Below are 13,049 nucleotides of genomic sequence, written 5' to 3'. Positions count from 1 at the left end.
TGATCGTAGTATCTTATGTTCCTGGAATTTTGAGGCCAGAATAGCTTAAGGGCAGTATTTATGGGCCTCGGATGCTGAATTTGGTGATACCATTATCATGGCATGGTGTTTGGCCATATAAAACTATTATTTCGACGCCTAGAAGATCAGTAATAGGGCGAGGCCAACAGTACTGCCATGGCTGCTTCGCCACCAGGTTGATACCCACCGCAAATTGAGCCACCAGTGCCACCAACCATCCACTAAATTTTATATTTGGCATTCTGTAAATCGACCAGAATTTGTGATATTTACTTGATTCTAATAATACTCGTGGTGTTACTAAAACACCCGTGATTATCCCAAATCACAAATCTGCACAGGATTCCTACCCTAGTGAATTTAATTCCGAGTGTCCTAATTGATTATAAGAAAGTGGCTGAACTTAAATTTAACGTTGTGTTGTCATTTGCACAGCCAGTTATAATTCTGACTAGGTCAAAAGAAAGCACATTTGTTATTTAAGGGGTTAAAGTTTCTTGTGCTTTACTTAACTAGTAACTAATGATAGGAATGCTTACCTTTTCTCATACTTACAGGTGTAGTTTTGTTAATGAGCATCGTGTTTGAAAGCATGAAAGTTTAACGATTCTCATTTACCAGCTTAGTTATTTAATGAAGCAATGCAAAGGCTCCTACAGAGACAGTGTTGTTAAATTTGCATTCTGTTTACTTGATTCAAACAGAGTTTAAGGAAGAATTGTTTACTGTGTTATCTATTATAATACAGGTATGTACAGGTATAGACACCCTGTATTAGGCAATGAAATTATAATTTATGATCATTAGTAGCCCCCCCCCCTCATTTAAAATCAGAATCATTTCAAGATTTTACCAGTTCAGTTTTGATACTAATTTCATGTGTGTCGATATTTGGTTTTATAAATTATTGCACCAGGTTCATTAAAGGTACGTGCTGTTGAGAAGCATATGTTGCTGTTTACTGTATCATTGGTCATTTGCTTATCTGACTTACAGTTAGTAGCACGTTCATCTGCAATATTAGGTTACTATGTTGTAGTGCGAGCAGATATAAGGAAAGGGTTCAGTGTGTGTGTCCAGGAAGGTTAGGTTAGCCTTAGCACTGCCATTTGCTTTATCATTATGTCTGACACAAGAATGCCCAATTAGGCTGGCGACCTGTTTTAATATGTAGTGTTACAACTTGCTTTTGTGATTGGATAACGTCTGTTCCAGACCCACCTTTTACTATTATTTATAATCTGCTAGAGTCTTCCGGAAACGAATTCCAGCTTGATTGTTCTCTTTCAATTAGCTTATCCCACGGTCACAACCTTCAAAACTAATTTAGTATCTATTGCCGTTGAAGGTGGTTGCTGTTACCGTTACAGAGTCATCAGAAAATCAAAACCAATTTCAAAAACTATAATGCAAGACGTCTGCATGGTTGAAAAGCGCCAGCTGAAATTTATGAGGCTCCCAACGAAAAGGAATCATTCAAGTTATGGTTACATGATTAGTCACCAACATTCGTAAGTTGTCGATTCAACTATTTCCTAGAGATTACACTTGCGAACAACTTAAATTGGAACTGGTGTTATTGTGGTCTTTAGTCCAGAGACTGGTTTGATTCAGCTCTCCATTGTACCCTATCCTGTGCAAGCTTCTTCGTCTCTAAGTACCTACTGTACCATACATCCTTCTCAACCGGCTTAGAATATTCATCTCTTTGTTTCCCTTTACGATTTTTACCCTTCACGCTGCCCTCCAATACTAAATTGGTAATTCCAACCAACCGATCCCTTCTTCTAGTCAACTTGTGCCACATATTCCTCTTATCCCCAATTCTATTCAGTACCGCCTCATTAGTTACATGATATACCCATCTAATCTTCAGCATTCTTCTGTAGCACCACATTTCGAAAGCTTCTATTCTCTTCTTGTCAAAACTGAATATCGTATATGATTCACTTACGTACATAGCTACATTCCATACAAATACTTTCAGAAAAGACTTTCTGACTCTTAAATCTGTACTCGATGTTAATAGATACCACTTCTTCGGGAACGTTTTCCTAGCCTTAGCCAGTCTACATTTTATATCCTCTCTACTTCGACCATCATCAGTCATTTTGCCCCGCAATTATCAAAAATCATCAACTACTTTAACTGCCTCATTTCATAATCTAATTCCTTCAGAATCACCTGATTTCATTCGACTACATTTCAGTATACTCGTTTTTCTTTTGTTATGTTCATCTTATATCCTCCTTTCAAAACAGTGTCTATTCCGTTCAACTGCATTTCTAGGCCCTTTGCTGTCACTGACAGAATTACAATGTCATCGGCAACCACCAAAGTTTTTATTTCTAAACCATGGATTTTAATCCCTATTTCAAATTTTTCTTTTGTTTCCTTTACTGCTTGCTCAATTTACAGATTGAATAGCATCGGGGAGATGCTACAACCCTGTCCCTCCGTTCCCAACAGCTGCAGCCCTTTCATGCTCCTCGTCTATCACAACTGCCTTCTGGTTTCTGTACACATTGTAAACAGCCTTTCGCTCCCTTTATTTGAACCCTGCCACCTTTAGAATTTCAAAGAGAGTATTCCAGTCAACATTGTGAAAAGCTTTCTGTAAGTCTACAAATGCGAGAAAGGTAGGTTTTGCCTTTCCTCAATATATCTTCTAAGATAAGTCGTAAGGCCAGTATTGCCTCATGTATTCTAACATTTGTACGGAATCCAAACTCACCTTTCCCGAAGTCGGCTTCTATCACTTTTTCCATTCGTCTGTAAAGAGTTCGTGTTAGTATTTTGCAGCCGTGACTTATTAAACTGATAGTTCGGTAATTTTCACACTTGTCAACACTTGCTTTTTTGGATTCGAATTATTATATTCCTCTTGAAGACTTAGGGAATTTCGCCTGTCTGATATATCTTGCCCACCAGACGGTAGAGTTTTGTCAGCGCTGACTCTCCCAAGGCTATCAGTAGTTCTAATGGAATGTTGTCTATTCCCGGGGCCTTGTTTCGACTCAACTCTTTCAGTGTTCTGTCAAACTCTTCACGCAGTATAATATCTCCCATTTCATCTTCATCTACATCCTCTTCACTTTCCATAATATCACCGTCAAGTGCATCGCCCTTGTATAGGCCCTCCATATAGTCCTTCTACCTCTCTAGCTTCCCTTCTTTGCTTAGAACTGGTTTTCCACCTGAGGCCTTCATATTCATACAAGTGGTTCTCTTTTCTCCAAAGGTCTTTAATTTTCCTGTAGGCAGTATCTATCTTACACCTAGTGATATATGCCTCCACATACTCACATTTGTCCTCTAGTCATCCCTGCTTAACCATTTTGCACTTCCTGTCGATCGTATTTCTGAGTCTTTTGTATTCCTTTTCGCCTGATTCATTTACTGCATTTTTATATTTTCTCCTTTCATCAATTAAATTCAGTATCTCTTCCGTTAAACAGGGATTTCTACTAGCCCTCGTCTTTTTCCATACTTGATTTTCTGCTGCCTTCACTATTTCATCTCTAAAAGCTACCCATTTTGTTCTATTGCATTTCTTTCCCCGTTCTTGACATTAGTCAGGGAATGCTCTCTCTGAAACTCCTTCAACCTCTGGTTCTTTCAGTTTGTCCAGGTCCCATTTCCTTAAATTTCCACATTTTTCAGTTTCTGCAGTTTTAAAGTACAGATTATAATCAATAGATTGTGGTCAGAGTCCTCATCTACACTTGGAAATGTCCTACTATTTAAAACCTGGTTTCAAAATTTCTGTCTTACCAGTGTCTCCAGGCCTCTTCCACTTATACAACCTTCTTTCATGCTTCTTAAACCAAGTGACGGCTATGATTAAGTTATGTTCTGTGCAAAATTCTACCAGGGGGCTTCCTCTTTCATTCCTTACCCATGTTTCATATTCACCTACTACTTTTCCTTCTCTTCTTTTCCTACTATCGAATTCCCTTATGAGTACTAAATTTTCGTTTCCCTTCACTATCTGAATAATTTCTTTTATCTCATTATACATTTCTTCAATCTCTTCGTCATCTACGGAGGTAGTTGGCATATAAACTTGTACTACTGTGTTAGGCGTGGGCTTTGTGTCTGTCTTGGCTACAATAATGCGTTCACGATGCTGTTCGTAGCAACTTATCCGCGTTCCTAATGTTTTTTCATTATTATACCTACTCCAGCTTTACCCCTATTTCATTTTGTATTCATAACCCTGTATTCACCTGACCAAATGTTTTGTTCCTCCAGTCACCGAATTTCACTAATTCCCACTATATATAACTTTGACTTATCCACTTCCCTTTTTAAATTTTCTAACCTACATGCCAGATTAAGGGATTGACATTCCACTCTCCGATCTGTAGAACGCCAGTTTTCTTTCTCCTTATAACGATGTCCTCCTGAGTAGCCCCACCAGGAGATCCGAATGGGGGACTATTTTACCTCAGGAATCTTTTATCCAAGAGGACACTATCATCATTTGACCATATAGTAAAGCTGCATGTCCTCGGGAAAAATTACAGTTGTAGTTTCCCCTTGCTTTCAACCGTTCGCAGTACCAGCACAGCAAGGCCGTCTTGGATAATGTTAGAAGGCCAGATCAGTCAATCATGCAGACTGTTGTCCCTGCAACTACTGAAAAGGTTGCTGCCTCTGTTCACACGTTTGTCTGGCCTCTCGGCAGACACGCCTCCGTAGTGATTGCACCCACGATAGAACTATCGGCTATCTGTATTGCTGAGGCACGCTAGCTTTCCCACCGACGACAAGGTCCGTGGTTCATGGCGGGAAAGGGGGGGGGGGGGGGAATTGGCACTATCTTATAGAAAATGTTGTGGGGAAGGGGAACTAAGGCTGCGTTTTGGTAGTGGGGCAAGCAGAAGGTGCAACAATCTTCTGAAAGGACTGCCTATAGTACGCTTTTCCGATTTCTTCATGAGTACTGCTGTACAGTATGGAATCTTTACTACACAGGACTGACCGATGACATCGGAAAAGTTCAAAGAACCGCAACTCGTTTTGTTTTGGAATGAAGTAACGTCGTTTAAATCGCTAAAACACAGACCTTTTCCGACGCGGGGAAGCTTTATCCCACAATTTTTGTTACCATATTTTTTTCCTCAGAATGCGAACATATTTTTTTGTTGCCACCTGCATAAGGAAAAATGACCATTGCAATAAAATACGAGTAACCAGAACTCGCACTGAGTGATTAAAGTGTTCGTCTTCTCCACATAAGGTTTGAAGGTGGAGCGATAGAGAAATAATTGGAAGTTATTCGATAAACCCTCTGGAAAGCTCGTAAGTATGGATTGCAGAGTACGCACCTAGATGAAGAGTTACTTAGAAAACTATTCATCGGTTCAAGAAAGACGTGGTGCGAATTTGGTATTCGAAGAATATATTACTGTGGAAAGAAACTACTTAGGCATTAATTTTAATATTCGCAAAATGTTTTAAAATGCTGGATTCTTACTTCGTAACAAAGTGATTGAACTTGCCGTCCTGCGACCTTGGTTTAGGCTTTTATGAATCATCAGAGGGAAATGATGGGATTGTTCCTTAAACAGTTTATGGTGGCGTCTTTTAGTGTAGCATTTTTGTAGCTGAACTGTTTCACCAACCTGTTTGTCTAATCGAGAACCAAGAAGCAATAAAAATAAAGAATTTCTGACCTTTTGTCTGATTTTCGCATCAGAAACAGGTTATGAAAGATTGTTAAAAGCGTAATTTATAATTGATGTGGATAAACTGAGTGCCGCCTTAACAGTACTTTTATTTAAATGGGACATTATGATCACTGACCACTATAAAGATCTTATAATTTTTTTTACAATAACCATCTTTGAAATGTCTTACGTAACTGTATACTAACGACAATATTTAGTAACTGAAATTTAAAGATAATGAAAAGTCACAAAGTATTGATTTTCGTTTTTTGCTACATGACAGTGATGTGTGGAAAATGGGGAAGAAAGGAATTACTACAATGATCAAAAAGCGGAGGAGATCTAATTTCAGGTGACACACCTATATTGATTTGTGAATCTTTGGGCTGTGGGGTAATTCATGTTCACCTGTTTCCCAAGTGGCTGGAAGCTAATGTATACTGAACATGCGATATAAAAGCTTGGTTCCTGACTGCGTGATGAGGTTCTGAACACAGTAGTGCCAGAAGTCCGTTGTGGCATGTGGTAGACAGTGCTTGGCCGCTGGAAAGAAACTTTTAGTTATTATGCCACCATTTCTCAGTTGCTTCATTTATTGCCTGAATCAGGTGTGGATTCATGGCTAAGTGTTGGGGACGGGGCAGGGAGCATTTAACAACAACAACAACAAAATATACATAATATTTCCCTATAACAATAATTATAATCTCTATACTAGTAATAAGAAATGTAAGATGTTTAGTACAATAGTTATAAATTTTAGTTTTCTGTAGCACAACTTCCAAAAATTGCAGATCAGAGACATACATCACTTGAATAATACTTTGACAAATTTGAAAACGTCGTAATTTACTCATTATATAATCGTGCTATGCTCTCGCCATCAACGGTTTTCTCATAGGAATATTACTGAGAACACAGGTGTACAGATAACGGCTAAGCGAGCATGCTAAAAGGGGGAGAGGGGGAAAGTTGTTTCGTTCACTGGTTCGGACTAAGGTCATGGTCTTTTGGACGGCGGATAAATTTCTGCGTTTCCACATTACAACTGCCGCACTGTTTCTCATGTTCTCCTGAAATGCTTTGTATAGCCTCCTCTGCTAGTGACCCCCCCCCCCCCCCCCCCCCGCCGTCTGTGAGAGGTTATTGCACGTTGGTGTCATACACTGGTTATGGTCTCATTAACATGGCCGGACTGTATGTAATGCAGTGGGTTCTCTATGCAGCCTCCATTATTCAGTGACAAGTGTGGGACTGATTCTGAAACTAATATGGCATACAATATCATATATACAGCGAAGACATTAAAAATTACATTAATTGCAGGTACACTTCATGGTACACATTTTACATTGACACAGTCAACACGGTCCATACATCACTACCTTTTACGCTGGAGATTTTGTGTCTGACTTATTATTGGATATCCTCTTCCTGTAGAAATGGCCCAATACTGACTTGGTCCGTTGTAGGCAGCAGTCGAAACAGGTCGGTCACAGATATACATGGTGTTACAAAAAGGTACGGCCAAACTTTCAGGAAACATTCCTCACACAAAAATAAAGAAAAGATGTTATGTGGACATGTGTCCGGAAACGCTTAATTTCCATGTTAGAGCTCATTTTAGTTTCATCAGTATGTACTGAACGTCCTCGATTCACCGCCAATTGAAGGAAGGTAATGTTGACTTCGGTGCCTTTACAAGTACGACACAACATGTGGTTCATTCACGACGGAGCTCCTGCACATTTCAGTCGAAGTGTTCGTACGCTTCTCAACAACAGATTCGTTGACCGATGGGTTGGTAGAGGCGGACTAATTCCATGGCCTCCACGCTCTCCTGACCTCAACCCTCTTGACTTTCATTTGTGGGGGCATTTGAAAGCTCTTGTCTACGCAACCCCGGTGCCAAATGTAGAGACTCTTCGTGCTCGTATTGTGGACGGCTGTGATACAATACGCCATTCTCCAGGGCTGCATCAGCGCATTAGGGATTCCATGCGACGGAGGGTGGATGCATGTATCCTCGCTAACGGAGGACATTTTGAACATTTCCTGTAACAAAGTGTTTGAAGTCACGCTGGTACGTTCTGTTGCTATGTGTTTCCATTCCATGATTAATGTGATTAGAAGAGACGTAATAACATGGAAAGTAAGCGTTTCCAGACACATGTCCACATAACATATTTTCTTTCTTTGTGTGTGAGGAATGTTTCCTGAAAGTTTGGCCATACCTTTTTGTAACACCCTGTAGTTTAGAGAATTCCTTCTTTGATCAGTAGTGATACGATCCTAGATAGCTTGATTTGGGAGAACCAGGTTTTTCGCCGAATTATCGTCTGTACTGCGGCATAATGTCTTCTTTTGGACTACTGTGAGATATCCCACTTCTGTGACCATTTTTGATGGACGTGCGCGGTAAACCTTTACTGATGTGAGGCATTTTCTGCAGAAACCTTTCGAAGGGTTCCAGGTCCCGTAATGAAGTTTCTGTTCTGAAGGAAGCGCTCATCTGTGAAGGGCGGCACTTGAGGCGGGTGCGCGCGCTGTGTCCAGTAATTGCAAGAGCGGGCCCGCAGCCGCTTCGCTTCATACCAGAGCTCGCGCGCGCCTGCGCAGCGTCTGGCCGGCTCGCGGCTGCTCAGCGTCACGCTTTATCAGCAGCGGCACGCGGGGGAGGATGCCGGGACGTCACGCGTGAAGTGTCCAGCGTCGCGCGACAAGTGCGTTACTTATCGGCTGCCCCGCCACCGTCGCCATCAGGCTCCCGACTTATAACACTACCGTCCGCTACTGCTATACCGTAACCTTAAAGTTGGAAGCAGGTCGTGAAATAAAACTATCTTGTTCAAGCAATTGTGGTATAAAGCAACAGAGCAGTATTACCCTCTGAGATGAATTTTGTTACGTTGACCGTGTTGTACCTAACGCAGGTGGGTTATCGGAAATGAAAGTCAGAATTACGTAAATATTTGAACAGTAACAAACAAAATTTTGCCTAGCTGCACTGTTCAAAGGATAAAGAAAACGGTCGCCAACCTAACTAGGCAAGACAATGATTAACATTCACGTTCAAGAAAATTGTTATTAATAACTTTAATGGATAAACACAACCTATACTTAGTCACAGGCGAGTGCAGTGAACTCTTGACACATACATATGTTTACGGTAAGATTGAAACTAACAGGTAGAGCAGCACAAACTATTTGCAAAATTATAACATATACCGAAACACACTATTATTTTCAGGGCTTGCACAAACTGAATGGTCTTTATAACGTTATTATTACTATTCACTGCAGAATCATTAATTGGATATAGGTTAAGTCTCTCTCAGTTAAATACTTTACTATTTAAAATGAAAGTTAATTGGAATCCACTAACAGGTTGCTTCTCACTATCATTTGAATAAAGAAATAATGGTTTTCATAATTAGTGGTTTTCCCATTACTTGTTACCTAGCATTAACACAATAGACAAACTGTGGATCCTGTTATGTTATTAATATGCACTTACAATACACAAGAGAGACAAACACTTAGCAAACATGAATATATAACGTTTCACACTGCAGTTTTCCAGTTTTACTACATTAAGAGACAAAATTAACATATATGTAAGATACTGACTCACCTTCTGCGGTTTACAACAGGCAGTAATGTGATCATTTACTAAGCAAAACTTTATAAGCCTCAGTCTTAAGAACTTTTAATTTGAAGTTGGCAACAACACATTAATAAGCAGTTTTACTAGGAAAATTACTTTCAGCAAGCATCATCAACTTTAACTCACTGTCTTGCCACTTTAACTTTCTTTTTACTATGTTCAAGAAGCATCAGTTAGGATAAACACTGTGCTTAAATGTTCTTTCGGTAGGGACACTCGGTAATCACTTTAGTTCAAACGGAGAGGAACCTGAGAGGTGTTATGATAACGAGAAAAATCAAGGTAGGTACATAAATTCAGTTATAAATTACCTTATATTCGAGCACACTAACGCATCCATTAAAGCTGATCCTTCACTGTACATTACTATAGTGCTCCATTACAGTGATTGCGCAGTGTGGTGGCGATTGCATGTTGGTAGGTGAAATTGCAGATAGAATTGCTGGACTCTGTTATTTCTTGGTGGTGATGATAGATACAAATTCCTGAATAGTTCCAGTTATTTATCCATCCATCCGAGGCATTGAAAAGTAGCAGAAAAAAACCTCTTTCGGGACCAGCACAATATGCAACTGTTATATGACCGTGCACAGTTTGGTAGCTCGTGCCCGACTCGTAGCTCGTCCCCGACTGACTCTTGTTCCACCTTTTCTACCTAGGCCAACCACAATTTGCGCGCGCTACACAGTTCCGTTCCCGAGGGGAACCACAACACCTTTTACATACAAACTAAGAACCCTAAGTGAGGATCAGCAGTTTACACAACAGCAACCCGATTCATTCAATAAAACAGAATATTTGCACATATTGACATTTCTACAAAAAAAAATATTCACACAGAAATTACAATTATATACAGTAACTTTTGTTCCCTCCAAATGGGACAAAGAATTTAAATGACAGATACACTACATTGCATAGAAGAAAATCATGACATCAAAGTTCTTACAAAGAAAGGAGTATACAATTTTATGTTATCGATTCAAACAAACACATTTACAGACGATTAACGATGTAATATTAAATGAAACAATAGCAAAATAAATCCATACAGCATAAGAGCTGTGGTGTTACAGAGTGGCACGCGTGCTGTGGAAGGGTGAACTCAACATCTCGTCTCCCTCTGATAAGATTTTTCACAAGATAAGTGCTCCACACACTGTTGCACCCAGGAAAGATGTTTATACATTTAGACACTGAAGAGCCAAAGAAACTGGTACGTCTGCCTGATATCGTGTAGCGGCCACAGAGCACGCGGAATTGCCGCAACACGACGCGGCATGGTCTCGACTAATGTCCGAAGTAGTGCTGGAGGTAAAGAACCCTGCAGGACTGTCCATACATGCTTAAGAATACGAGAGGGTGGAGACATCTTCTGAACAGCATGTTGCAAGGCATCCCAGATATACTCAATAATGTTCATCTCTGTGGAGTACGATGGCCAGCGGAAGTGTTTAAACTCAGAAGAGTGTTCATATAGCTACTCTGCAGCATTTCTGGACGATTGGGGTGTCGCAGTGTCTTGCTGGAATTGCTTAAGTCCGTCGGAATACACATGAATGGATGAAGGTGATCAGACAGGGTGCTTACCTACGTGTCACATGTCAGAGTCGTATCTAGACGTATCAGGGGTATCATATCACTCCAACTGCACACGCCCCACAACATTACAGATCCTCCACCAGCTTGAACAGTCCCCTACTGACATGCAGGGTCCATGGATTTATGAGCTCGATACAGTTTGATACTGGACGCGTCAGACCAGGCAACATGTTTCCAGTCCTCAACAGTCCAATGTCGGTGTTGACGGGCCCAGGCTAGGCGTAAAGTTCTGTGTCCTGCAGTCATGAAAGGTACACGAGTTGGCCTTTAGCTCCGAAAACCCATATCGATGATGTTTCGTTGAATGGTTCGCACACTGACACTTGTTGATGGCCCAGAATTGAAATTTGCAAAATTTGTGGAAGGGTTGCACTCCTGCCACGTTGAACGATTGTCTTTAGTTGTCGGTGGTCCTGTTCTTGGAGGATCTTTCTCCGGCTGCAGCGATGTCGGACATTTCATGTTTTACCGGATTCCTATTACACACGATACATTCGTGTAATGGTTGTACGGCAAAATCCCCACTTCACCCCTACCTCGGACATGCTGCGTCCCATCACACCACGTTCAAAATCATATAATCTTGATAACCTGTCATTGTAGTAGCAGCAGCCGACGTAATTACTGCGCCAGACACTTATTGCCTTATATAGGCGTTGCCGACCGCAATCCGTATTCTGCCTGTTTACATATCTGTGTATTTGATTACGCAGCTTCTACCAGTTACTTTGGCGCTTCGGCGCATATAGACTGAGGTGACAAAAGTATTGTCGGATCTGTTTCTTTCTCAGCGTAGTGCAGGAACTCGATTTGGCATGGAGTCAGTCAGTCGGTGCAGAAATTTTGTGCCCTGCTGCTTATGTAGCTATCCATAATTGTGAAACTGTTGCAGGTGCAGGATTTTGTACATGAACGTACCTCACGATTATGTCCCGTAACTATTCAGTGTGATTCAAGTCGCGTACTCTAATTGTTTTGATTGAAAGATTTTTGAAGCTGTCAGATAATTCGAAAAGCAAATTCCCTTCTTTTACATCGCTAACTCTGGTATGGAGGTATTCACCTTCTTTTGTGCTTTGAAAGGAGCATTTTTCATTCTGATTGATTAATAGGAGAGACACTACTGCTTGGGCTGTGGAGGGGGTGGGCAGTTGCACGTGGTCTGCCTCTGTTCCGTCGTTGACCCCATTTCAGTAGACAAAATGGTCGGGCCCGGTGTACATCGTCGTTTTGCCGTTCACGCTTATTTTGAAAACAACAGACCTGTGATCGCTACACAACGAGTTTCTCGGCGACACTTCAACATTACACGCAACAATGCCGTTCTTAATGCAAGCACAATTAATTCCTGGGTTCGGCAGTTTGAGGAAACTGGTAGCACACTGAGGATGGATACACATGGCGGACGCAGATCCATCAGAACGCCAGAAAACGTGCAGCGGTTGAGAACTGCAGCTCAACAATCGCTGCAACGTTCTGCTCGACGACATGCTGTTGCACTGGGGATTTCAGACCGCAGTTTGAGAAGGATTCTGCAAAGCGATTTGAAGTTCCATCCTTTGATAATAATGGCTGCACAAGAATTACGCCCAGCAGACTACGATAACCGTCAAATCATGTGTGAGCGAATGCTTGCTCAGATCCCGCAGAATGCATCTTTCTTCAGTAGTGATGAGGCTCATTTTCATCATAATGGGTGCGTGAATAAGCAAAACTTTCGCTACTGGGCTGAAAATACCCCCGAATTATTCATGGAAGACCGCAACATTGTTCTAAAGTGACAGTGTGGCGTGCCATATCACAATCTGGCGTGGCAGCCCCTTACTTTGTTGAGGAGGAAGGAGTGACCGTGACAGTGAATTCCACCCGTTATGTTTCAGTGCTGCAAAATTTTCTGCAACCCAGAATGGACGATACTGTTGAAAACATGGACTGGCGGATGTGTGGTTCCAACATGATGGAGCTACTGCTCACACAGCTGGAATTTCGATTGATATTTTCAGAGAAATGTCTCTGGGACGCATCGTCTCTTGGAAGGGTGTGTCGGGTGGCGTGCGCGGTCACCAGATTTGAGCATTTGTGAC

Source organism: Schistocerca gregaria, chromosome 8 (assembly GCF_023897955.1).
Source record: "Schistocerca gregaria isolate iqSchGreg1 chromosome 8, iqSchGreg1.2, whole genome shotgun sequence".
NCBI classification, from domain to species: domain Eukaryota; kingdom Metazoa; phylum Arthropoda; class Insecta; order Orthoptera; family Acrididae; genus Schistocerca; species Schistocerca gregaria.
The sequence above is the reverse complement of the archived record's forward strand: the minus strand, read 5'-3'. Positions refer to the sequence as shown.